Genomic DNA, 27,377 nt, shown 5'->3' with positions numbered 1-27,377 from the left:
AAATGAACCATAGTCCTCTGCTTGCCCAGTCAGACGCGATAACCACTCAGTGGGGAGGCGGTCTCTTTCATTACTATTAATTATAATTCCTTGTAACGTTGCAACTGTGAAATCGGTATGCATACGTCAACATGCGAAACTGAAACGCCAAGCATAAAAATGGAATTTTTGTTGCTCATACGTCGTATTCTATTGGTGATAAAAAAGTAGGGTGCAGTGTTTTGAATATCCCTTGGCCCAGGGTCCTTTGGTATGGTCATAAGAAGGATGGTTTAGTGTCACTATCGTACAGTACAGGATCAAAGTATGAGCATTACCACTTCCTCCTGCTTTGGCAAATGGAGAAAATCGATTGGTTCTTTTCGCATTTGATGTGGTCTATTGTAGGTTTGAGGGCACTTAATGAGGCGCTATTAGTTCATGGCTGCTTCCTCCGGAAACTCCACAAAAAGGTCTTCTTTTTCTATACTTTCGTCGTCAGACGCAGACCAAAACACAAGGACAGCTGCGCACAGCAAATGGCTGAAGATTGTTCCTAAGATGCGTTCCTAAGATTCCATCCGTTTCTGAGATACAAAGGTTTAAAGTTATCGTGCTTCACATGTAAACTCTGGTATGAGACGGAGTCTAAAAAATAAATAACCGCAATTAATTGCTCACGTTTTAACTATATATATTAACTACGCATTTATCTAGAAAAACCATATCCCACTTCTGAAAAATTTGTATCGAGAAAATATTTGTTTTTTGGGGACCAAAACCCAGCCGTGGCTGCACAGAAAATGGCTGCAATTTTTCCTGTGTATTCTTAAGATCACGGTCTCGAACAATCTCGAAAATTTTCTTCTTATCTTTATCCATTTCCTACATATAGATGTTCAGATTTACCTACTACAAGTAAAAACGCACGCAGAATCTGTTGTTAGAGGAAAACGTAGTTTATAATGTGGCTTGCCACGGAGAAATATGCTGTAAAGTGTCTCCGTTACCATGTGTGGACCCCATGTTGTGGTATTGAAGCATGTGCAAAATTCTTTTAACACATAAATAAAGGGAAAGGGGGAAGGAGAAACCCGAAGTGGGTGATGAGAGCCGGTGATAATGAGACACAGAGTATATAACAATGACAACAGGAATGAAAGTGACAGTCAGAAGAGACAGTAGCAGTTGGAGGGAAGGAATGAGATATTAGCAGTAACAGAGAGCGAGGGGAGACAGTGACAATGAGAGGAGACTGTAACAGTAGGACAGGGGATTGCAGCTGTGACACAGGAGACAATGATAGAGAGAGGCACAAAGAGATAATGACAATGAGATGGGCTGAATGAGTGATTGGGAAAGGGCAAGTGGAGATGGATGAATATGAGCGACTTACAGTGAGGGACTTGTGGGTGCGAGCGTTTTTGGAGATTCAGGTGAATGGCATGTTAACAACAACAAAAATGGCTCTGAGCACTACGGGACTTCACTTCTGAGGTCATCAGTCCCCTAGAACTTAGAACTACTTAAACCTAACCAACCTAAGGACATCACACACATCCATGCCTGAAGCAGGATTCGAACCTGCGACCGTAGCGGTCAGGCGGTTCCAAACTGAAGCGCTTAGAACCGCACGGCCACACCGGCCGGCTGCTAACAACAGCTCGAATATGTTAGTATGTCAAAACTCCTGGGAAAATTTTTAAAGGTGTTGTGGAAGGTAGAAAGAGACAGCTGGCACCTTACTTTTCAGTCACAGGTTTTTAAATAATCAGGAACATAGTCGCTTTTTTTACGATATGAAAATTTTCCGCTGGTAGTACTCGGGTTAAAAACCACTTATGAAGAAGTCGTCTTCTCCCTTTGTAATACTGCTTTCCTGTTTGTGACTACACAGTCAGAGAAATTGCATTGCACTCGTACCCGATAAGTCGAAAATGATTTACTCTGTAGTGCAGAATAGCCGTCCTCATTTGTTTAATCGACAGTTTTGCATTTAATTTATTTATTAAATTAACATAACTTTAACATAACGTATCTAGGTGAAGGTATTACATAGCGGAAGAACAGATTTTTGCTAAACGCGAGATCGATGGCGCTCGACCGGGATGCAGACGTTTCGAATTCTTTTAGTGACAGAAATTTTGCCAGCAAGGGGAAGAGAACGTTCTGCTGAGACTATGTGCTAGGTTAGTCCGTTACGCCCTCCACGCTGTCTGATGAAGTGAGGGAGTGAGCTCTCCAGCTGACGTTTACCCGACCATCGAAAATGGACGTTCTGCTCTCCCTTTGGTCTTATTCAGGGGGAGTACATACTGAAATGAGGTTTCCCGTGCTTTCTCTAAGTCACTAAAGGCAAAGGTCGGTTTCGTTTCTTTGAAGGGGAAACCGCTCATTTCAATTACTTTCACCCAAACCGAACATGACCTTCGTCATTAATCACCACGTCGTCAAAGGAACGTTATACTCTCCCCCCCCCTTTTTTTTTAGGAGGAATAGGCTATGTTCAATCACATGGTTTCCCTGTCTTTCTTTCTCGCTCTCTTGTTTCCCTGCTCGTGTCATCCATAAAAACAGAAAATAACCATTACCAACGACGGACTGGTTTGCCAATGTACTGTTTCACACTGGCTTAAACACTGAGCTCTTTGCTTAAGAACGAGAGTACTTGATCCTGGACATACCTGCATCTTCGTTATTGCAGTTAATAGGTAGCCTTATTAATATGGTGAATTTTGAAAGATTTTAATGTCGTGATGAACTGTTAGTATGCCCCTAAACGGGCCAGTAAATTTCCCGGTTCAATGAGCCTTTTTATGACATTTGTTGCTCTAGGTTTACATTACGCCATAAAGATTACAGGTTAAGCTCTGTCTACTCCTCCTAAAAGAAAAGGGGGGTGGGGGAAGAGTTTAACGTGCCTCAGACGACGTGGTGATTAATGACGAAGGTCTTAATTGTAAGCACAGCGTTATCAGTGACAAAAAACATTTCGGAGCATATCGTTTACAAAAATGCTAAACAATTTTTGTGATGCCAGAACTGTTACCCGTGGAATGCCTACATTGATTACCTTTATTGTTGAAAGTTGCCCATCAGTCTATGCCACTAGACGTATGCCCTTGAGTATACTGGGAATTACCCAAAACTGTCAGTCCGATGCTGTTGTCTATTGTCTAAGTTTCTGAACAAGACAATCACATTGGTTCAAATGGCTCTGAGCACTATGGGACTTAACATCTGTGGTCATCAGTCCCCTAGAACTTAGAACTACTTAAACCTAACTAACATAAGGACATCACACACATCCATGCCCGAGGCAGGATTAGAACCTGCGACCGTAGTGGTCACGTGGTTCCAAACTGAAGCGCCTAGAACCGCACGGCCACACCGGCCGGCAGACAATCACAATCTGCCTTTTAAAGAAGGTGATACAGTGGAACTCGCTAAATGAATATTTTTGGAAATATGTTTCGTTATACTTCACATTGTACTGGAATTCCACCTTCTGCGGACTGGATAGTTTCGAAAGCCTAGAGGTCGTCGTTCGTGCTGCGGCGCTCTACGTCAAACGAATTTCGCACTGGACCGTAACAAAGTGTCAGTTGTCAAGCGGCTGTCGCCCACTAAATTTTCCGCTTTCCGAAGACAAAAGACGTGAATGAGATAAGGCGCGATTTAAGATGCAGTTTTTACTGATAGAAACATCTGATTCCTGAAACGTATTGTTCGTTGCATTTGTCATGATTTATGCAGTGCAGTTATTGATTGTTGCTGCAACAGTGGAGTCATATCTCTAGCCAGCCAGGCTGTTCATTTCGTGTTTTTTTTTTTTTTTTTTTGTGATGTGTGCTATACGCACACTAGCAGTCTTCCTAGCACTTTTCCTGTATCTGACGTAAGAGCCCCATCTCTTGTTGCTGCAACAGTGGAGTCATATCTATAGCCAGCCAGGCTGTTCATTTCGTGTTTTTTTTTGTGATGTTTGCTATACGCACACTAGCACTCTTCCTAGCACTTTTCCTGTATCTGACGTAAGAGCCCCATCTACCATCTAACCAACAACAAGAGAGCATGAAGTTGATGTGTCAGTGGAGCAAGCTGCATATACAGGAACTGCTCTCGATTCCAAATTGCCGTACACAGACTACTTACGTGAAGTCAAGTGCCACGGAAAACAGCAATGCTAGGAGATGTGGAATGTGTACCAACATACAAAGGTGGATATTATGCGCCGCTACAGCAAATGGCTCTGAGCACTATGGGACTTAACTTCTGAGGTCATCAGTCCCCTAGAACATAGAACTACTTAATCCTAACTAACCTAAGGACATCACACACATCCATGCAAAAAAAGTTTTCTCTAGAGCATCATATAGAAGCATGTGCCTGTCAACTTAAACTGAAGGAGGGCTCTTTTATAATTGTAACAGTATATAGGTCCCCTTCAGGATACTTTCATTTGTTCCTGGAAAACTTGGATGCCTTGTTGTGCTATCTGTCAGATAGGGAAAAGCAAATTATTATTTGTGGGGACTTCAATGTTGATTCATTGAAAGAGTGTAATAGGAAGAATGACCTGGAAGTCTTGCTCGGTTCTTTCAGTTTGACACCTGTCATTAATTTTCCTACTCAAGTAGTACAGGACAGCAGCACATTGATAGATAACACTTTTATAGATTAAGATAGGTTTAAAAACATAAATTCTTGTCCTGTTCAGAATGGGCTTTCTGATCATGATGCTCAGCTAGATACAGTATATGACATAGCTCCATTCAGTAATTCAAAACTATCCTCCAAAGTTGTGCGTTCAATTAATGACTCAACAATTGAAATTTCAGAAAAAATCTTCAGCAGTTAGAGTGGGATGAGGTGTACAAGGAACCCAATGCTAATTTAAAATATAACTTATTTCATGGTACACTTGTAAGAGAATTTGAAAACTGTTTCCCCAAGAAAGTAGTTAAATCTAATTATAAGAAACTATGCAAAAAACCTTGGCTTACTAAAGGAATAAAAATATCTTGTGACCACAAAAGGGAACTGTATCTAACAACAAGAAAGAGTAATGACCCAGGAACAGCCAAATATTATAAAAACTACTGTGCCACATTAAGAAAGGCTATTAAAAAGTCCAGAAGCATGTGCATCATGTCTGAGATTAATACCTCGGATAACAAAATCAAAACAATGTGGAAAATTATTACAAGAGAGACAGGACAACCAAGAGTACAGGATGACGGCATCACTATCAAAGTGAATGGAAACTTGATAAACAACAAGCCGGAAGTCGAAAACATTTTGAATAATCATTTTTTAAATGTTGTAGAGAAAATAGGATCTAAATGTTCGTTAGAAGAAGCAAGGCAGTTAATGGAAGAGACCTTACCCACACCATTTGATACAATTGAAATTCCACCCACCTCTCCATCTGAAATTAGGAAGATAATAAACTCTCTCAAGAATAAAAGCTCGCATGGGATTGATGGCATTTCCAGCAGGATAATAAAAGCTTGTTCCCAAGAAATAAGTGGGATTCTTAGCCACACATGTAATAGCTCTCTGAAGCAGGGTATTTTCCCAGATAGACTGAAGTATGCCATTGTTATACCACTGCATAAAAAAGGAGATACGTCTGATGTCAACACCTACCGCCCAATCTCTCTTCTGACTGCCTTATCCAAAATTCTTGAAAAAGTAATGTATTGTAGAGTAGCTTCACACCCTTTTAAAAATAAAATTTTAACAAAATGTCAGTTTGGTTTCCAGAAGGGTTTTTCAACGGAAAATGCTATATATACTTTCACTAATGAAAAATGAAATAGCGCTGAGTAACCGGAAGTCACCCGTTGGGATTTTTTATGATCTATCAAAGGTTTTTGATTGAGTAAATCATGGAATACTTCTAGATAAGCTCAAGTACTGTGGTATGAATGGGACAGTGCTGAAATAGTTTAAATCATACCTAACTGGAAGAGTGCAGAAAGTTGAAATAAACAGTTCACATAATATGCAAAAAACTGGTGATTTCTCAAACTGGGGAACAATCAAGAATGGGGTGCCGCAAGGTTCGGTCTTGCGTCCTCTGCTGTTCTTAATATATATTAATGGCTTGCCATTCTATATTCACGACGACGCAAAGCTGGTACTTTTTGCCGATGATACATGTATAGCTATCACACCTGGGGTTGAACTGGAAAACACACACTGAGGATGTGCTGAAACGTTTGAGTTCAGCTACTTATGATATTAGGGTCATTGCAAATTTTGGCGATATATATCTGAGTAAATTAGCTTACCACGCCTATTTTCATTCTCTGCTTTCGTATGGCGTCATATTCTGGGGTAACTCATCATTGAGTAAAAGAGTGTTCATTGCACAAAAGCGTGTAATCAGAGTAATTGCAGGAGCTCATCCAAGATCATCCTGCAGATATTCGCTTATGAAATTTGTTATTAACAATCCGAACGAATTCAAAAGTAATAGCAATGTACATGGCTACAACACTAGGAGAAAGGATGATCTTCGCTACTCAAGGTTAAATCTAACTTTGGTTCAGAAGGGGGTAAATTATGCTGCCACAAAAGTCTTTGGTCACTTACCTAATAGCATCAAAAGTCTGAGATGTAGCCATATAGCATTTAAAACGAAATTAAAAGAATTTCTTAATGGCAACTCCTTCTACTCATTAGATGAAGTTTTGGATATAGTAAGTAGGTAATTTCCCAACATCAAAAAAAAAAAAAAAAAAAAAAAAAAAAAATTAAAAAAAATTGAGGGTCATGTAATATTTTGTCTAATGTAACATCTTGTATAGACACCTTTTGTTAACCTGACACGTACCACATCATTACGAAGTGTCGTATTCATGATCTATGGAACAAGTACTAATCTAATCTAATCTAATGTCCGAGGCAGGATTCGAACCTGCGACCGGCCGCTACAGCCTCTAATTCCTACAAGGCCGTGGTTTACGAGGATGCATTTGGACCAGTCTAAGATTTCCGCGATCGTTCGACTCCCCAATAACAATGCCTCGTTTCCTGTACATCTGCACAGAATCAACATGTAAGATTGCCCTACATGTGAGTGTGATTACGAGTCAGAAGCTGATTTAAACGACATCATGTTGTCGTTTTCCAAATTTTTCGATGAACGATCGGAATTTCCGAGGAATTTGATGATCATGCGTCACCTCCTCTCTCAATTAGCGTCTTTGCTTATGGTTCCTAAAGACTTTCTGCTGTGTCAAGTGACTGTCAATTTCCTTAAAAGTATTATAGGGAAAATCTGTAGGTCTCAAATTTTCATTCACCTGTATCACTTATTATTAAATCTAAGAAGTAATCTGAATTTATAACACAAACTAACTTAGCGCCCGCTGCTTTGCTTCCGTATACTGTATGGCTATACGGATTTTTGTTTCGTTTTTATTTAATCGAATTTTTATATTGTTCACAAATTGCAACACCTTCTAAGGTTTTTACGCTGATAAGCCATATACGCATTGTCTTTCGTGATGTACTTCTGATTAAAAGGCGATTCTGGTAGCTGGAGTTAAAAGTTTTTGTTAATCGTGCGTTTTGCATTCTTGTGGAGATACTTCCACAGTATCTTTCATGCCCTAAGAAATATTACATTATATCTAACCGAGAAGTGAAATACCTACTTTCATAAATTTAGCTGAAGAATTTTTTAATATAACGAAATATTTTCTAAAAATTTTCATCCCCAACTGCATTGCCTTAGGGGTGGAATTCCCAGAAAGACTGAAACAAGTATTTTTTTTATCTCTAACCGAGAAGATAGAGTAGCATAGAGAGCTGCATCAAACCAGTCTCTGGACTGAAGACCACAGCAACAACAATCGAGAAGTAAAACGGCAGTTTTAATAGATATAGCCTTAAAAATATTTTAGTAGTTCGTCAGTAATTTTTTATTTAAAAAACTTTAAACCGCTGTATTACGCCCTTAGCAGCTGAATTTCCAAATATTCTATAACAAGTAATTTTTATTTTCTGACAGAGAATCCAAATAACGGTTTTCGCAGCTCTAGCTTCAAAATTCCCTTAATAGTGACATACTTTTAAAAAAGTCTTCCATCCCCTATTTCATCCCCTTAGTAGTGAAATTTCAGACAATCCCTTCTTAAACGATGTCCACAGCATAAGATCTACACCTTTTACAGATTTCAAGTTTCTATCCTTAACGTTTTGGGCTCGGCGATGGTGAGTCAGTCAGTCGCTCAGAACATTGCCTTTTATATACATGCGGGACACCACTAGCTTGTTTATCATTCCATTTGTTAAACATTAGCTGTGAAAAAACTTTACAGTTTGTGCTTAAATTCCATAAACATGTATGTAAACGTGTGTTGTCGATGGCTAAATAGTGTACAACCGCTGGAGGCCAAATAAAACAAACATACAAACAAACAACAAAACACAATAACCTACAACTACAAAATGATCGAACATGTGAATTATGCATCTCAACTATCCGCCTATAGCAGTGACACCTAAATATCTCCTCCACTCAACTTATATCACACTCTCGAAATCCTGGAACGCAGTGCTCTCTGTTTTGTCTGGATAACTATCCCCCACGTGGACCTTTTTCTAAATCTCCTCCTTTTAAGATTACATCAGTATTTTAAGAAGTGGTACATTTTGAGCAGCAATTATGCAAGTGGTTACAAGATTTGGAAATACGGTATGAGTAGAAATATTTACATAGATATACTTTTCGTCATTTTACAAATTACATCTACTTATAATTAATAGTGTAATATCATTGTATATCTTTGAAATAACATCTGTACATGTGGGAAAGTAGAAAGGTAGCACCTTTACATTTTGATGTTCTTTAACTTGCTATGAACTGTGTTTACAAATGTGCTGCAAGAAGAAAAGGGTATACATGTACTTCATAACCATGTAACCACCACTAGGTGGAACGGAAAATGTCATTCTTGCACAACCGGTATTCGTTTGTTATTTATCAGCTCACTGTGAACTTCAGAGTCGTGCCAAAGACTCTGCACTGTACTTTTTTTTGGTGCTGTTTATGTCTAACTTACCTGCTAAATATGACTTTGGTAAGGACAGTAATATGACTTGTTAAAGGCAGATGGGGAAGCAAACCCGTGTCAGACAATCGAGGTATAGTTGAACACTCTTAACGCGCCCTGGTCGGCAGTCCAGAAACATGTGTAGCAGATTGGTGGAAACAAACAAAGCTAACCGGTCCGTCGCATGCAACTTATTGCTTTTGGGGTACAATACGGAAGCGTATTTTGGTCGCTTCATCGCTGGAAATGACAAAAGGGTACTGTTTAATAATTCAAAACGTGGAAGTCCGCGGTAACTCCGAATGAACCGCCCTGAACTACAGGTAAGCCAGATTTACGCCCCAAAAAGGTGCTGTTGTGAGTATGGTGTAGTGTAGGTTCGTTCATTTTAAAGTGCAGAAACCTGGACAAACTGTGAATGCAGGCCTTTACTATGAATTATTTCATCCGATGGAAGTAGAATGGAAATGAAGTGCCATGCTTCTTGACAGAGTGTAGGGGAACGATGCGGGAGACCCGCACCGCCGTACTAGGCAAGGTCCGAATTGAGGTTGTCTGCCGTTGCCTTCCGCCGACTATAATGAGGATGAATAAGACGACACAACAACATCCAGTCATCTCAGGGCAAGTGAAAATCCCTGGCCCGTCCGGGAATCGAACCCGGGACCCCGTGCTCGGGAAGCGAGAATGATACCGCGAGGCCATGAACAGCGGACATTTCATCGCATAAAGCAATCATTAATAGAAACGTGTCCAGCTATTGTCAAGAGAAAATGTGTTACTGTGCAATCCGATAATGCAAGACCGCACTGTGCATGGCGAACAGTGGAAAAAAATTGATAAAATTGTCGGTGGGAGGCATGGCCTCAGGCACCATGCTCGCCTGATTTTGCGCCATTGGATTTCCATTTATTCAGACCGCTACAAGATTTTCTAAGCGGCAAAAATTTTGAAAATTTGGATGATGTCCAAAATGCCATCTCTCGATACTTTTCCCAAAAACAATTGGTTTTTGTCGATCCGGCGCTGAAAATATGCGAACTAGATGGCAAAGGTTTTTGCCAATGAAAGTGACTACATCACAGGTAGATAACAAAAACTTGTTACAAATTTGTCTGTTTGAATGTGATATAAGAAAACTACATTACTTTCGTGGCCCGCTAATACCTACGCAATCTCAAATGGTTCAAATGCCGCTGAGCACTATGGGACTTAACTTCTGAGGCCATCAGTCCCCTAGAACTTAGAACTTCTTAAACCTAACTAACCTAAGGACATCACACAGATCCATGCTCGGGGCAGGATTCGAATCTCGGCCCGGCGGAGGTTTGAGTCCTCCCTCGGGCATGGGTGTGTGTGTGTTTATCCTTAGGGTAATTTAGGTTAAGTGGTGTGTAAGCTTAGGGACTGATGGCCATAGCAGTTAAGTCCCATAAGATTTCACACACATTTGTACATTTTTGATTTTTGATTCGAACCTGAGACCCTAGCGGTCGCGCGGATCCAGACTGAAGCGCCTATAGCCGCTCGGTCACAACGGCCGGCTACGGTATCTCAACAGCACCAGTATTAACCTAAACTCGAAAAAATGATGTATACCAATCAAGCATTTGAAGATGAGACTCAGGGCTCTAAATGCATAATGCACTGAAATAAAAATCACGATTTATGGCGGAAAACGGATTTTTTTTATTCTACAAAAGTAATAGGCACGGAAGCACCATTGATAGCAGTGGATAGAATTAAGTTATTGTCTTCTATTATGTTCACATAATGTGTACACGGTAATCATTTATCAGAAGACGCGACGACTATGATCACACCGGGCTTGATAGATATGAAGCAAAGAAAACCTAGCCAACCTCTTCTACAATAAATTCATTACGACTGTCTGGTTAAAAGAAAATTATGTACAACTTTATTTCATTACCGTTGTAGGAGGTAGAAATATTTACAGGGAGACTACTTCTGTTCAAATAAATTATTCTGAGTTTCGTAGATTTGCGCTCTAGCAAAATTACCGTTCGGTAGTTTTGCTACAGTACATAAACGACGTAATGAGAGGTAGGTTTATTTCTAGAATTCGTAGCACTGTCAGGAAGAGGAACATAAACGAATCTGTGAGAGCAACTGGGATCCGGCGACTCCTCTTTCTTTTTGTTTGTTTGTTGGTTTTGCCCATAATTAGAGGAGCGCATCGTTCATAGGTAGTTCATCGTGTATTTTATATCCTTAAATAAAATAGATTGCATTTTATAAGTTATGAAAATTAGTTGATCGCATAACTTCTGCGATTTTATATATTTAAAACCATTACTTTTGATGCAAGTATAGATAACATGTACGAAAATTTTAAAAAAATGCAATTATTGTCGTTATTCTGCACTAAATAGAACGTTCTTCATCATGATCAAAGATAATAGTTTCGTCTTATTATTGATGACTGTGAAATTGTTTATGAATAACAAAAACATGTTTGAAGGCTTTCACGACCGGATGAAATATCTTCTGGTAAACCTTGCGGGATGTAAGGTCGTGGTCCATGAAACTCTTCAGCTCCTAACATTTCGTCCAGTGCTTCGCTGGACATCTTCAGAGGGGTGTTTCTCCTCCTCCTCAGTCGGCAAGACTCACCGGAGGAGAAACACCCCTCCGAAGATGTCCAGCGAAGCACTGGACGAAACGTTAGGAGCTGAAGAGTTTCATGGACCACGACCTTACATCCCGCAAGGTTTACCAGAAGATAAAAACATGTTTCATTTGAGGAAGTATTGAAGCGAAAAAATCTTTATTAAAATGTTCAAATGTGTGTGAATCCCTAAGGGACAAAACTGCTGAGGTCATTGGTCCCTAGACACTACTTAAGGTAACTTATGCTAAGAAACACACACACACACACACACACACACACACACACACACACACGCGCGCGCGCGCGCGCGCGCACACACACACACACACACACACACACGCAAGCGCGCGCGCGCGCGCGCGAACAAGCTCGAGGGAGGACTCGAACCTGCGGCGGCAGAGGCCACGCAATCCCGTGACATGGCGCCTCAAACCGCTCGGCCACTCCGCGCGGCCACTCCGCGCGGCAATTGTATTACTTTATAGTACAAAACTCCTCTGTTTCATGTTACAAATCAACAATTTTCGAATAAAACCTGGATTAACATTGGCAGTTTCAGTTTTGCTACAAATACTTTTTATTTTTAAATAATAGACAGGAGGATAATTATATGGAACAAAAATGTCCCGTAGGTTACCCGCCTCTTTATATATCCTTACTCAGATTCTAGACGTTTCATTGTTCCGATTTCTAAGGGAATCTACTACGACACCTATCGCATACGCAAAGAAAGTGTCTGAAATGAGGTAATGGCGACAGGTATGCAACACGCCTAACATAGGAAAAGTACCGCAGTCTTCGATTACTTACGATGGTCTACAGTAACTTGCGGTAGTCTTACAATTCCAGAAAACACTCATTGTGTTCCAAGAAATTATAAAATGTTGGTTGTTGAGGGCTAATTGTAATGATTTACATTTTATTTCACTTAAATTTCACTTTAATTTGTTTGAAGTTCCAATAACTCTTTTCGAGTTCTCTAAAGTTGAATGTAGAACGAATCAGTTCTTTTTAAACTTATTTTATTCATAAATAAATAAGTTTAATCTTGTATCACGGTTAATTTATCAATTTCCATAGGCAGATTTTTCGTTTTCTGTTCATGTGGTCCCCCTGGTGCCGTTAGCTCGCTCGCTCACTCGCCTGTTTACTGCGCGCCTTGCGTCGAGTCGAGGTGACGACAGCACAGCAACAACTGGTGGTAAGCGTTCTCCGTTGAAACATATCCAATCCAGCTGCAGCTCTATGTCGTAACCGTTGTCCTGGAACGCAAGGGAGGCACGAGTCACACATTGCACCACAGGCATTCAAGGTCACTTTGTGTCACAGTATGCCAAGCACCTCGTGTATCTGTACCCCCTCCTCCCTTCCGCCCCTTCCAGCAAATTTGGGTAAAGTGCGACGTCACATAGCAAAAGCAGTGTATGCAGTAACTCGACAGAGGCTCGCAGATGTGTGGGACGAGTTTGACTATCGTGAGGAGGTTGTCGTGCTTCCGATGTAGGGGACATTGTACATCTGTGAAAGGTGCCTGAAGTTAAGCATTTGATCCTAAACGTATTTATAAGACGTATCCCAATGTACTGTGTGCAACATTTAAAATATAGCCTTGTCAAATTTGATGGTTCTTTTCGAAATGAGACCTTTCTAGTTATTGCCCTGAGTCAAAATGTATCTCAAATTTTTGCTATAATTTATTTAGAAGACATAGTCTCGTGAAATGGTATGAATCTTTTTGAAATACCGTTCACTACGTCCTGTCACATACGTGAGATTTACCGATAGTCGGTTCACCCACGCTAATGAAACAGGTAAGGGAGGAAACCATAGCGCCAGAAGCACCAAGCTTAGATGAAATACTAGTACAAGATTTTGTCTCCATTGTTCTTTCTTTCTTTCTTTCGCTTGTGTCTTTGTCCCGCAGGTACACAGGGTCAGCATGGTTAATCGGATTTGGCAATGTTAGATTAAGGGGTGGCCGGATGCCCTTCCTGCCGCCACCCCGCACCCCCCAGGACGGAATTAGTGTACCCCAGCTGTCTGCGACGAGTGTAATCCATGGAATAATGCGAAAGTGTCGAGATGTCTGCGAGCCATGTAACTGTGGCAGGATGTGGGGACCAGCCCGGTATTCACCTAGGGGGATGTGGAAAACCGCCTAAAAACCACATCCAGGTTGGCCGGCACACCGACCGTCGTCGTTAATCGGCCGGGCGGATTCGAACCGGGGCCGGCGCGCCTACCCGAGACCACGAAGCAGCACATTAGCGCTCTCGGCTAACGTGACGGGTATTTTGTTTTCATTGTTCATCGTGTATAAAATCAATTACATTAATCGACTGGTATCCCACTAATGTCTCACATCGGAGGCGCTCTTTAAGAGAGACAATGATACTGCATTAAATAATTAAAAAACGTGTAATATAACGTGAGTGCCAACAAATGTAGAAGACGATAGGATAAAACTCTATGATACGCAAGTGAGAGGAAGGTTAAACACCGCTCCAGAAGTAATATCGGACGCGGCAGTGGTGAACGGCAAGTGCCACCTCGGATCTGAGCTCCTCTGCAGAAGACGTGCCTGCAGGGCGTCTGGCCTATTATAAGTCACTGCAGGATTGGAAGGCTGAGGGCGCGCGGCAGCGTCTGTGCTGTGTGTGGGTCGCTCCGTGACCCGCCTTCTGAAAGGTGCCCCAGGCGGGACGCGGCGCGCGCTAAAACACCGTGGTCACGGGGGTCACTTTCTCTCAGGACCGCCCTGTGTGTAATACCCAGGCAACCAGGCCGGTGCTGGCGGCCGCTCCGTCACCTACAGTCAGTAACGTACACTATCTGATCAAAAGTATCCAGACATTAATATGGCGTGTGTCCACCGTCCTCCCCTATGGCGGCTCGAACTCTCATGAGGACGATTTCAGTGAGGAGTCCCAATGTCTGTCGATGAGTGGCAGCTCATTCTTCCTCGAGAGCTGAAACCAGAGGAGGTAGCGACGTTGGACGCTGAAGTCCGGAGAGAGTTGATGTTCTGAATCATCCCAAAGCTCTACCATTGGGTTCTTGTCAGGCCTCGGGCCAAGCCAGTCAATCTCACGTACGTTATTACCTCACAGACGCCCCCTTACGAGAGTATGAAATGCCACGTTGAATTGTTCGTCTATTGTACACGGTACACAATCTTATAGAATCTGTTCATATCCTTCCTTCAGACAGCCGAGGGAGACGAAAATTTAATAGTCATGGGGGAATGATATTAGATAGTAGGAAAAGGAAGAGAGGGAAAAGTAGTATGTGAAAATGGACTGGGGGTAAGGAATGAAAGGGGCAGCCGCCTGGCAGAATTTTGCACAGGGCATAAGTTAAACATAGTTAACACTTGATTTAAGAGTCTTGAAAGAAGGTTGTATATGTGGAAGAGACCTGGAGACACTGGAAGGTTTCAAAGTCATTATGTAATCGTAACACATAGATTTCGGAACCAAGTTTTTAACTGTAAGACATTTCCAGGGGCAGATGTGGACTCTAATTACAATTTATTGGTTATGAACTGCAGATTAAATCTGAAGAAACTGCAAAAAGGCAGGAATTAAAGGAGATGTCAATGACAGAAATCTCTATCTTTAGGCAAATAGATATTAATATAAAATCAATTACCAGTAATGTAAAGTACTCATAAGCGTATTGTGCACATACATTTCCCATACATTCATCTGATACATCTAAAACTGAGTGTTTAATTCACACGACGATAGTGAAAGATTCGAAACAAATGGCACTTTTCTTTACCATCTTAGTAAAGAGTTAAATTTAAAATCGACCAGTCTAAACTCTGATACTATAACCTCACACAAGATATCAATTAAGGTACTCTTGTGAAGAGATCACGTACTATGTACCGCTGGCCATGGAGTAAAAACTGAACCTGTTTCGTCTAAGAGCATTAGGAACACATTAGCGGGTGAGTAGTCTTAAAATCATACGTGATAAGCAACTTTCCTTTGTTCATGTTCACGGTAAAGCATCGATACCGTGTCTAAATGAGTATTTGTGTTACTGTTTCGGGCTGTTAAGGGCTGCCAATTCGACTAAATACCTAGGAATTACAATTACGAGCAACGCAAATGGGAAAGACCACATAGATGATACTGGGGCGAAGGCGAAACAAAGACTGCGCTTTGTTGGCAGAACACTTAGAAGATGCGACAAACCCACTAAAGAGACAGCCTACATTACACTTGTCCGTCCTCTGCTGGAATATTGCTGCCCGGTGTGGAATCCTTACCAGGTAGGATTGACGGAGGACATCGAAAAAGTGCAAAGAAGGGCTGCTCGCTTCGTGTTATCGCGCAATAGGAGTGAGAGTGTTACTGACATGATACGCGAGTTGGGGTGGCAGTCACTGAAACAAAGGCGGTTTTCTTTGCGGCGAGACCTATTTACGGAATTTCAGTCACCAACTTTCTCTTCCGAATGAGTAAATATTTTGTTGACACCCACTAACGTAGGGAGAAATAATCATCATAATAAAAATAAGAGAAATCAGAGCTCGAAGAGAAGGATATAGGTGTTCCTTTTTCCCACGCGTCATTCGAGAGTGGAATGGTAGAGAAGTAGTGTGAGAAGGGTTCGATGAACTCTCCGCCAGGCACTTAATTGTGAATTGTAGATTTGTTACTACATCTTTGCCACAAAATTGTGTGTGATTGGTTTGTTGCCATAGTGAAATGAAATGTCTTATTGCTCTTTTCATCACAGCGCAGATTCGTTGGCACCCGCCGTTCTGATCAGGTGCGGCTCGGTTCGGGTGCTGTGCGGATTGCCGATTTAATGGGGGAGTGAATTCCGCTCAGTCTCTGCAAACGTATAGAACTGACAATACGGTCATTGTTCAGTAATCTGTATAGGGCGTACCATACAATAATAGTTGATAAAGCCGCGACTAAAGTTCTAGTTCCATGCTTTCCGTGTAGACAGTCCATTGTTGTGCACTGAAGTCAAGTGCACACCATTTTTGGTAAAGAAGGTCTGGGTTTAAAGCGCCACCGACGAATTGGCCAACAGACATGCAATATGTTTTTATGACGAAAATGTAGTGCAATAGCTGATAAATAAATTTTCCTTGTTCTCATAGGACGTACGAAAGTGAAATAGAATCTGGGAGCCGTGCCTTCAAGGGCTTTGCTTTTGTATCTGTACCATACTTAGACGACTGCCGGTGTCTTGGATGGATGCATGGACGCGATCTCAGTCTGATATCTTAGTTTCCCTCTACACGAGTGTCCGATATAACAAACGCTGCGTTCATTCATTCGTACATATCTTCCCGTGAATCCCATTACAAAGGAGAATCTTCACCGATGTGGAACAAGTCAGATTATACAGGGAGTCCCAGGAGGAACGGCCAGTGTAAATTAACAATGAAGCAACAATGTCTGCTGAAGATAGGCTCTAAAATGCATACCTAAAGAGCTATGAACACTTGTTCAGCAGAAGGGACGTGTTTCACAGTACCGAAGAAGAACAGGTCATCATAGCTCTTAAAATACGCAATTTAGAGCGTATGTTTATTCGGGTCTTTTTGCTTCTAATGATCATTCCTGCCACATCCATGAATATTGACCATCTCTCTTGGCATACGCTGCATGTTAACAGGCAGAAGTAACCATTGCGGGCTGCGACTGTGAAGTACAGTAACAAGAAATCATGACTAATGATAATCTGATTTTCTCGGTGTGGATGATTAATGGTGTGCTTCTAGGTGTTCTGCCGACTTGTTGCTTCCATTTTATGCATAAAAGTGAAACAACAAAATCTGAAAAATGTCGCGAATACCGCCTTGACATGCTGATAAAATCTTTAAATAAAGAACCAGTTTCTGTCGACTGACCATCATCAGGTTCTTGAAAGCTTTTATGCATCATACACTGACGCCAGACAATAAACCATGAATTTGTCGCTGTTGGTACGTCTTAATATAAATTACATAGTCAGTACATAGACTGTGCTAGGCAGTGCACTCACTGTTCTCTTTCATGGTACATGAACAGTCGACGTTAACGCTGTCAACGGCTTCATATCACACAGAGTCGAATGTGAGGCTGTAAACGCTTTTAAGAATGTGATGAAAATCAGTCGACCAAAACTAGTAGTTTAAATTTAGATTTTACCAGTAGCGTAAGGCAGAAATCATGTGTGGCACCACCTCCTGGAAATTTACTGTAACAATTCGGCAAAACAGCCGGAAGCACAGCATCAGTGCTAATCTAGTCACACTCAGAATCATGAGAATTAATTTTATTTCTTTGTATATGTATGTATATACAAGGGTATTCCCAAAAGTAAGGTCTCCTATTTTTTTATAAGTACATAGACCTGTTTATTTCTACAATGGTTAACATCAACTTACAGTTTGAACATTTAGCTATTCTTCGACATAATCACCATTTCTGTCGATGCATTTTTGTAGACGCTGCGGCAGTTTTTGTGTGCCATGTCATACCAGCTCGCCGCCATGCTTTTCAGAAATGGAGAATGTGCACGCCCTTGCTCAACATTCCTCTTCTCCGGTTCTGAATTGTCCGTTTGAGTTTTTTCAAAACCTCACAGTACCTGTCAGCGTTAATTGTGGTCCCAGCGATTCAGCTTCGACGACGAGATGAAGGAAGAGACTCATAACTTTCTGAACAGCATGGCGGCGAGCTGGTATGACATGTTCATACAAAAACTGCCACAGCGTCTACAAAAATGCATGGGCATAAATGGTGATTATGTCTCAAAATAGCTAAATGTTCAATCTGTAAGTTGATGTAAACCATTGTAGAAATAAACAGGTCTATGTACTTATAAAAAAATAGGAGGCCTTACTTTTGGGATTACCCTCGTATCAGGGCAAAAACTGCTGCTTTGGAACAATCCAGTGTGGCTCCTCTTATTCCACACCGTTGCTGCTTTTATCTAAGACTTCACACAATGTATTTATGTGACTTAAGAGACACGTCTATTCACTGTTTGTTACTGATTAATACTAACATAGAGTTCTGCAGAATTTACATCCCTGATTACAAATATTTTGATAAATAGTAGAACGGACTAATGATGGTTTGCTTTGCTTTGTTTCTGACTATCTGGTGATTTCAGTTTCTTGAAGTCTGCCGGAAACTTTTATAGTATATAAAATGCATAGTGTATGTGGAAATTTTTACTTTTGCTGTTGTGTTTGTGAACACGGTTCGTATTAAATTCACATTTCATATTACTCTTCATATTAACCACTAACACTGTTGGGGATTATGTACAACGATACATAATATTAAGAATGGCTACGTCACGGAAGAAGCTAATGCAACTAGTTCAGTATCAACGCCAGATAATATTGTGTCCGCACACATCAATAGAGCAAATACTTATTTGACATCAGATGCATGGGCAAGAAGATAGTGCCACAGGGTAGTATTGTGGAAGTATGCAAGGCATCTAAAGATAATGACAAATCTTTATTGATTAACGAGAGCACAGGTGTGAATATTAATTTCATGTGTGTTCCGAGCGCAACGGAAGGATTGTAAGAACACAAATGATTTCTGCTGATATTAACCGTTCGATACATAGTGGTACTAGTAAAGTTACATATTATCTCCTAGATTGTCATTTCCGGTAAAACCATGTCTTTGTGAGATAAAATCCTGTCTTCACATACATCTGCAATTGTTGTAGTCAGCACAATATGGCCTGCAGTTTAGGCGATTGTGTGTGCACGTTTAACTGAGTGCTGACAGCTCCGAACCTTAAGCAAAGCTATTGATTTTCCACGAGCCATCATATTTCTCAATAATCACGAGAACTCTTTTCCGCTAGAACAATGATGACATCTCGAAAGTATGATCGCCATCGATCCACGAGGTCACCACTGCCTTCTCTCAGATAACGCGGCTCGCTCGTCTCATCATCTAGTGTCTTAATTTTCTTGTGGTATATATTTTTCAGTTACTCAAGCAACGACTGCCGGTTTTATTCCGTGTTCCTTCTACCTACTTAAACTGTCTTTGCTACATGTTTCAGTGCGATTACGTCTGTCAATCAGTGATCCTGATTTGAGTTTAGAATTGAAGATTCCATCTGTTTATTTCAGTCTAAGTAGAACTCCTGTTTGAAAAGCAGTGTTATCCGCCACCTGTCCTTATTTTCTAAAATTAGCCTTAACCACCTGAATTGTCATTGTGCAAACGTCTGGTGTTAACGACGCTTGTCGGTAAGAAATGAAAGATGTTACCTGGGTTTTGGTCAGGACTTCAAGGTTATCAGGCAGGTTTCCTGTTTATAATGACCTGAGAGCACATGCAGATTCAGGTGAATAGGAAAAACAACTCTCTATTGTTCGAATACAGTGTCAGTGGTGTGCTGTTTAACACAGTCATGTCGATTAAATATCTAGGCATAACACTGGAAAGCAACATGTAATGGAACGAGCGAGTAAGATTGGTAGCGGGGTTATCGGAGTACAGAACACTAGTGCGACCCATTCTTGAGTACTTCTCGAGTGTTTGGGATCCCACCAGCCCGTATTAAAGGAAGTCAAAGCAGTAATTCAGAGGCGTGCTGCTAAATCTCTTACCAGTAGGTTCAATCAACAGAGTATTACGGAAATGCCCTGTAAAGTCAAACACAAATCCCTGGAGGAAAGACGAAGTTCTTTTCACGAAACACTGTTGAGAAAACTTAGAGAAGTGATACTTGTGATGCAGTGCAGAACGTATGGTGGCTTGCGGGGTGTGTATGCAGGTGTATAGAGTACTGGCGTCTAGCGCGCATACAGAACCCCGGATTTTATTGCGGCTCCTCAAGTTGTTAAACACCTGGACCGCTACGAAATTCACATACTATCCGTAGTGGTTCCATTGATCTCTACTTCTGGTACATGTAAGTCGTCCTTATTTGTTCTAGCACTCTATTGTTAAAACATTAACCGCGAACTCATAGTGCTTAAATTGAGAATGTGTTATTCCTAAAATTTTCTAATGTTTTTTATTCCAGTCTTTGATCACAATATCAATGATTTTGACGATGAAAGGTTTCTCTGTAATGATCATCCTCAGATCTTTTCTACACCATGTCCACAGTGATTAGGCCGTAATGGCATTTGTCAAAACATAAAAATATACTAAGCACAGCATCGTCACAAAGATCTAAAATTAGGTGTAGAATATAGGCCACGTCGTCCACAGTCATTTTAGATCTATGTGACGATGCTGTGCTGAGTATATTTACATGTTTTGACGATGCCATTACGGCCTAATCACTTTAGGACACGGTGTAGAAAAGATCGGAGGATAGTCATTACTGACTGAAACCGGTCATCGTCAAAAGAATTGATATTGTGATCAAAGATTGGAATAAGAAATATTTGACAGTATTGGATCACTGTTCATATACGCGAATATGTCGCTGCTGGCGAAACTAAAATTTTCTCTTTTAGTCTCGGCAGACAGCCATTAATTGAATACTATATTTGTTGTTTCTGGGATTGTACCGCGCAGTACAGTTTTTTTTTTTTTAATCTCGAATTGTAATTTTCGCTCGTGACATTTGCCTTTGTACTGACATTAGGCTGTAATTCAAAGGTCACTTACAGAGTTAGAAGATAACATTTAATTTTTTCCAAAGGTGGTTAAATGTCAAGTGGAAACTGTGCCTGCGCAATAACAAAGCCTGTCACAAAGAATGTTAAAAACACATAGGAGATGACACTCAATAAACAAAGGTACTTGTATGTCATAAATGTAACAAAAAATTAATATTTCTTCTCAATAAGTTCTAGAGAGCATTTTAAGTGTAGTTACACAGCGCTTTTTCATCCATCTCTCTCTCTGTCTGTCTGTCTCTCACTCTCTCTCTCTCTCTCTCTCTCTCTCCTCTCTGTCTCTCTCTCTTTATCCAAATAAAACTATTAATTACTAACTGAATAAAACTGTATTCCTAACTACCATCAGTTTTGAAATAAGCAGCGTGGATCTTAAGAGAAAAATTTTGTATTCGGAGAGAGAGAAAGGGAAACAGTATGTAAAGAACAGTGCGGAGCGCTCTGATACTACTGTCTAAATTCTCTGAATCATTTTTGCAACATTTCAGGAGAGTCTCCAAGTCACGAACTGTTATATTTACTTATCTCCTGCCGGCCGAGCGGTTCTAGGCGCTTCAGTCTGCCTAGCATGGATGTGTGATGTCCTTAGGTTAGTTAGGTTTAAGTAGTTCTAAGTTCTAGGGGACTGATGACACCAGATGTTACGTCCCATAGTGCTCAGAGCCATTTTAACTTCTCCGCTCATTCAATAGTCAGGAGATTCATAACACTTATTTGGCAATCAAATGGGCATTCACTGAGGCGAAGTGGCTACTCCTTGCTTAACATTCGCTGTTACGGTCGCTTTCCGCACAGTGGGTGATTGCAGCACCATAATGTTGGTGCTTACTACGCTTCGCCACAAGAGTAGCGGAGGAGAATTGTAAGGCAACTACTACGATGTTGTTGGTGTAATGTTCAGAAGTAGTCTTCCGTGCGCCGACCAGAGAAATGTTAGATAATAGGTGAACCTGAGTGTGTCTGGGCACTGAATGCATATCCTATGTCAGTTTTTTTTTTTGTCAGGCACAGGTTTATAGCATATGTGACTTTCTCATTAAACAGAAAATTAACAAAACTCGTAATAGCAAAGAAAAGTAGTTTCATTTTTAAGTGTAAACCAAGACTTTTATTGAAGTATAAATAAAGTAACGAAATTTAAAAGTGCAATACGTGAAGTAGCAGTCCGATTTTTGCCTGATTTTGTGGAAATGTTCATCACATAAATGGTATTAAACGCTTAAACTTTCACTGGATTGTGAAGTGATGTCCATTATCAACACCAATTTTAGGTGTGACTGCCACGGGCACGAATACACTCTAGTATTCGTTTGACATGGAAGGGTACAGACTCTGAATATCATTTTGATAAATTTCTTCTCACGCCTGAAAAACATGCTGTGTCAGTTTATGAAGATCCTAGGCTAAAGGCTGGTATAGAAGTATACGTCTTCTCAACACACCCGAGACATGCTCGATGAGTAAACAATTAAGCGACCCAACAGGCCGTCAAAAAATCAGTAGACTAACTATCGCGTTTTTGGTGTGAAATACAATGTGCGGTCTTGGATTATCCTAGTTATAAAGTGTAGGACAACAGAGTTTACCATACGTGCCACGTGCTGACAAGGATTGAACAGCCTTTCAGTCCTGTTGTCATGACCAAAGCTAGTTCCCTACGCCACAGTTGCAGGTGTGGGAGAAGAGTGCGTCTCAAGAAACATTGCTTCTAGTTACCTTTCACCAAGTCGACTCGCACACATTACTGTCGATCCGACGCCCCTTAAAGAGAAGCGAGTCTCATCACTATACACCACAGAAAGCCCCTTAATCTCTCAATTGATCTGGCTCTTCAACGCGTGTCTGTGCTACAACGTCAGCGGTAAACGACACACGGAAAACGGGGATCACAATCCGGCTTCTAGTAATTTGCTCCCAACTGTTGTTCTGTGTCTGTAACCTCCGTCCGGATTTCAACTGTTGTCATCCATCTATTCATCAGACAAGTCTAACAATCCTAAGATCTTGTAGTGTAGTCATCCTGGAACGATTCGTGCCTACTGTTAAGTTAACCTCGTCTCCACTTGTCCTAAAGTCATTACACTGCAACTAGCTGTCTGTGCGATATGTCGATAAGATGACTTCAGTCCAATGATTCGACCTTTACCAGAGACTTAGAGACAGTGATTAACTACCAGTGGATGGCCTCCAGGCCTGCTCTGATGCGATCTCCATATGTAAAGTTCCAGTTACGTTAGGCATACTCCAAAGGGGTCATGTACTCACACCATTCTTCAGCTGTAGGTATGGCTATTTTTATGTACAGAAACTGAAGTGTCTCATGAAGAGGACACTCCAACAAGAACACAAGTAAATCCGAAACTTTTTATTCATAAGTTTCAGTTTTGAATGTTTGAGGCACAAATCAGTAAGTAAACGTTTATACCTGCGCCAAAAACATGCAAATTGAAAATGGAGTTGGTAAAAGTTCCTCATATGGAAATTTGTAAACGAAACAAAATAGTGTCTTCCAATTGTTGGAATTTATTAATTCTTTGATCACTGTCTTGAATAGGAATCCCTGTCCGGTGTGCAGTCTCTTGGTAAAGACGTCCAGTGAAAAATTAAGTCTGTTCAGCAAATTATTGCCTCCCTCGGTGTACAAGAAGTCCGAACCACACTGCCAAAAAACTAAAGGCCACATTTAAAATGCCTTTGTAAACTTACAGTTCGCTAAGACAGCGTGAGACAAGTCCACTGACTGGTGAGATACCGCACTTCCAGTAGAATAGAGGGCGGGCGGAGTGGGCTGATGAGGAGCGAGTGGGCCGGCCGGTGTGGCCGAGCGGTTCTAGGCGCTTCAGTCTGGAACCGCGCGACCGCTACGGTCGCAGGTTCGAATCCTGCCTCGGGCATGGGTGTGTGTGATGTCCTTAGGTTAGTTAGGTTTAAGTAGTTCTAAGTTCTAGGGAACTGATGACCTCAGATGTTAAGTCCCATAGTGCTCACAGCCATTTGAAGCATTTTTTAGGAGCGAGTGGCGGAGCGTCTGGCAGTCATCGGCTGCCTGGTCGGCGAGCGTCGACTGCGACAAAGCTGCTTGTGCAGCCGGCAGCGCAGCCCTGAGTACGCTGGCGGCGGGTGCGTACGGAATTACTATTGGCGGCACCATGTGTTTGCGGAAGTATGATGTAGTGCTGCATTCTCCACCAATGAAGTCGGGGGTGGGCGTGCTTCCTTGGCCAGTGACCTCCACGCCAAGGGGGCCATCTGGTGTCGGCCGTTTAACTTTGCCGATTGCTCTACTGTAGCCACTGTCCTGCTGCAGGGGCCAAGTTTTAGGCCACCAGCCAAGCTATCTCGGCGGGATCGGCGATGGCGGTGCTGGAGGCGTCGGCAGCTGGTCCGGCTGGAATGGCATCATCCTCTGTTGGAGGCGCAATCGAGGAGTGGGTTCGTCCATGTCACGGCCGGCCTCAGGGTGTCCGAAACAGAAGTTAACATGCCTGACGGCACGAGGAGATCGCGACATGGACGCACTTGCTTGACATGACTTCTTCAGTAACACACATCCTACAGCTGTATCCGTAGCATAGTGAGTGCCAGGATTGTTGTAACGACGGCGAGACGGCAGCGGGGTTGACCACGTCCATACGTTCTCACATTGCCATGTCGAGTGAGCGGTGTCTGTTCTTCATGGTGCAGAATAGAAAGAGAGGAAAGCTAAGACTGTCCGCGGAGCGTTTGACCAGGGAGGAGCCGTCTTGTGGCGTGGCCCTCTATGAGGCTACGAAAAGGGTCAGGGTGTCATCAGGAAGGTGGTGACGACAAGGTTTGGACATCTGTACCTTGAAAGTGCGGACAGATCATTCCGCTACATAGTTAGAGGCTGGATGATGTGGCACAGTGTGGACTGAAGTCATGCCACTGGTTATGCAAAAGACTATAAATTCGAAAGATGTGAACAGAGGAACAGTATCAGTTGCCAGAGTTTTCGGAAGGCCTTTTAGGGAAGAATCAGCACTTTGATGGTGCGTGCAGATGATGTGGAGAACACACGGGTAACAAAAGCAATCGACATCCACGAGCCATAAGGCGCCGATGATGGTGCCGGGAAAGTTGGGATGGACTAGAGACCACGAGTTGGAGGTATCTGGCCACGGAAAGTAACGACGAGCCGGGGCGGTCTGTTTGCTTTGGCATGTAGAGCAGGCAGCGACCGTGGACGTGGTGACAGGGTCCATGACCCACCAATAGATACGTTGGTGGGCGAGGCACTAGGGGCGCGTCACTCTCCAGTGCCCCTCATGTAGAAGAGTGATGACTCGATCGTGGAGCATCTGAGAGATGTCAACGCGCGTTCAGCTGTTGTCGCACTGTATGAGGATGACGCTGTCGACCACCGCGGCGAAGGGGCCATCTGATGCTGGCATTGAACTTTTGCTGAAAGCTCTCCTCCAGCCGCTCTCCCGCTGCAGGGGTCGTGGTAGGCCACCCACCGAGCTACACCGAGCTATTTTGGAGGTGCAGCGTTGGCGCACAGACGCGACACGTCTGAAAGTACTTCAAATCAAATAGATCTAAGCGCAATGGGACTTAACATGTCATCAGTCCCCTAAGACTTAGAACTAATTAAACCTAACTAACCTAAGGACATCACACACATCCATGCCCGAAGCAGGATTCGAACCTGCAACCGTAGCAGCAGCGCGGTTCCGGACTGAAACGCCTAGAACCGTTCGGCCACAGCGGCCGGCCTGAAAGTATAGAAAATAAGTTATTCTTGGGCATGGAAATAATGCATTATCAGATTGGTACCATTTGTCAAACGTGGTTACGGCATTAACTTGTCGATAACTGTCAGTTGTGTGTCTATTGGATTATATATTCTTTCTTTCTCTCTTCTCTTTAAAGAATGCGATATTTTTTTTCTTTGATGTCTTGCCTGCTGTACCTATCAGATGAAGTGACCAACAGTAGCCGGCCGGATTGGCCGAGTGGTTCTAGGCGCTACAGTCTGGAACCGCGCGACCGCTACGTCGCAGGTTCGAATCCTGCCTCGGGCATGGATGTGTGTGATGTCCTTAGGTTAGTTAGGTTTAAGTAGTTCTAAGTTTTATGGGACTGATGACCACAGCAGTAAAGTCCCATAGTGCTCAGAGCCATTTTTTTTTAATTTTTTTTTTTTTTTTGACCAACAGTGGTCTCACATCACTTTCGTATTCCAGCAGCCTAGATATAGTGATTACACCAATTCTTGTCTTGAGAATTGCATTCACACAAATTTAGAGGAAAAAAAATCAAATCCACTGTCCAAAAAGAGAGTATGAGGTTCTTCCAAAAGCGTAAATTTTTGAAGTTATTCGACATGTTTCCTGCGACATAATTACAGAGTTGCTCTCTGTCTTTGCCTAATAATTTTTTATCCACTTCATTAAATCATACGTAAGACTCACTTTTCACTCATAGGAGTTGTGGATTTAAAGTAGAATTGAACATTATTTTCGAATGCCCTCTTTGAGTTCCGCTTCTGATAGATGAGGACAAAATGTTTTATTAGGGCCAAATCAATGTGTAGATGTGGTAACGTAATTTTTTCCGATCCATGTGCAGTAAAAGAAAAAGAACGAAAGAGCTTGTCATAATATGAAGAGCGATCAAAAAGCGTCCGTTCAAAGGTCGCACAGTTCAGAATCGGTATGCCAATCAGTCAAAATTTCCTTGATCACCGACACACTACGCTGAAAATACCCGTTTGCTAAAAACTGTGTCCTGCTGTCCCTCATGCACATCCTCATCCAACAGGAATCGTCGACGCTTTAAAGCCTGTTACAAGGAAGACAAGTTGTAGCAGTCTCATGGACAGGGATCAGGACTATAGGGCGTGTGGTACAGTGCTTCCACTTGCGTTGTCATAACTTGTGCGTTACGACATTTGCGATGTGGAGACGTGCGTTATCATGCAACAGCAGCACCCGCAACGGTGGTTTCCGACAGACATGTTACCCCATACGTTTACTCTTGCTCTACACTAGAACAAAAGGAACCCCTGTTGCTGGTTTAAAATGAGCGAATCATTTAT

Source organism: Schistocerca piceifrons, chromosome 1 (assembly GCF_021461385.2).
Source record: "Schistocerca piceifrons isolate TAMUIC-IGC-003096 chromosome 1, iqSchPice1.1, whole genome shotgun sequence".
In the NCBI taxonomy this organism is placed as follows: Eukaryota; Metazoa; Arthropoda; class Insecta; order Orthoptera; family Acrididae; genus Schistocerca; species Schistocerca piceifrons.
This window is presented reverse-complemented; position numbering follows the sequence as displayed.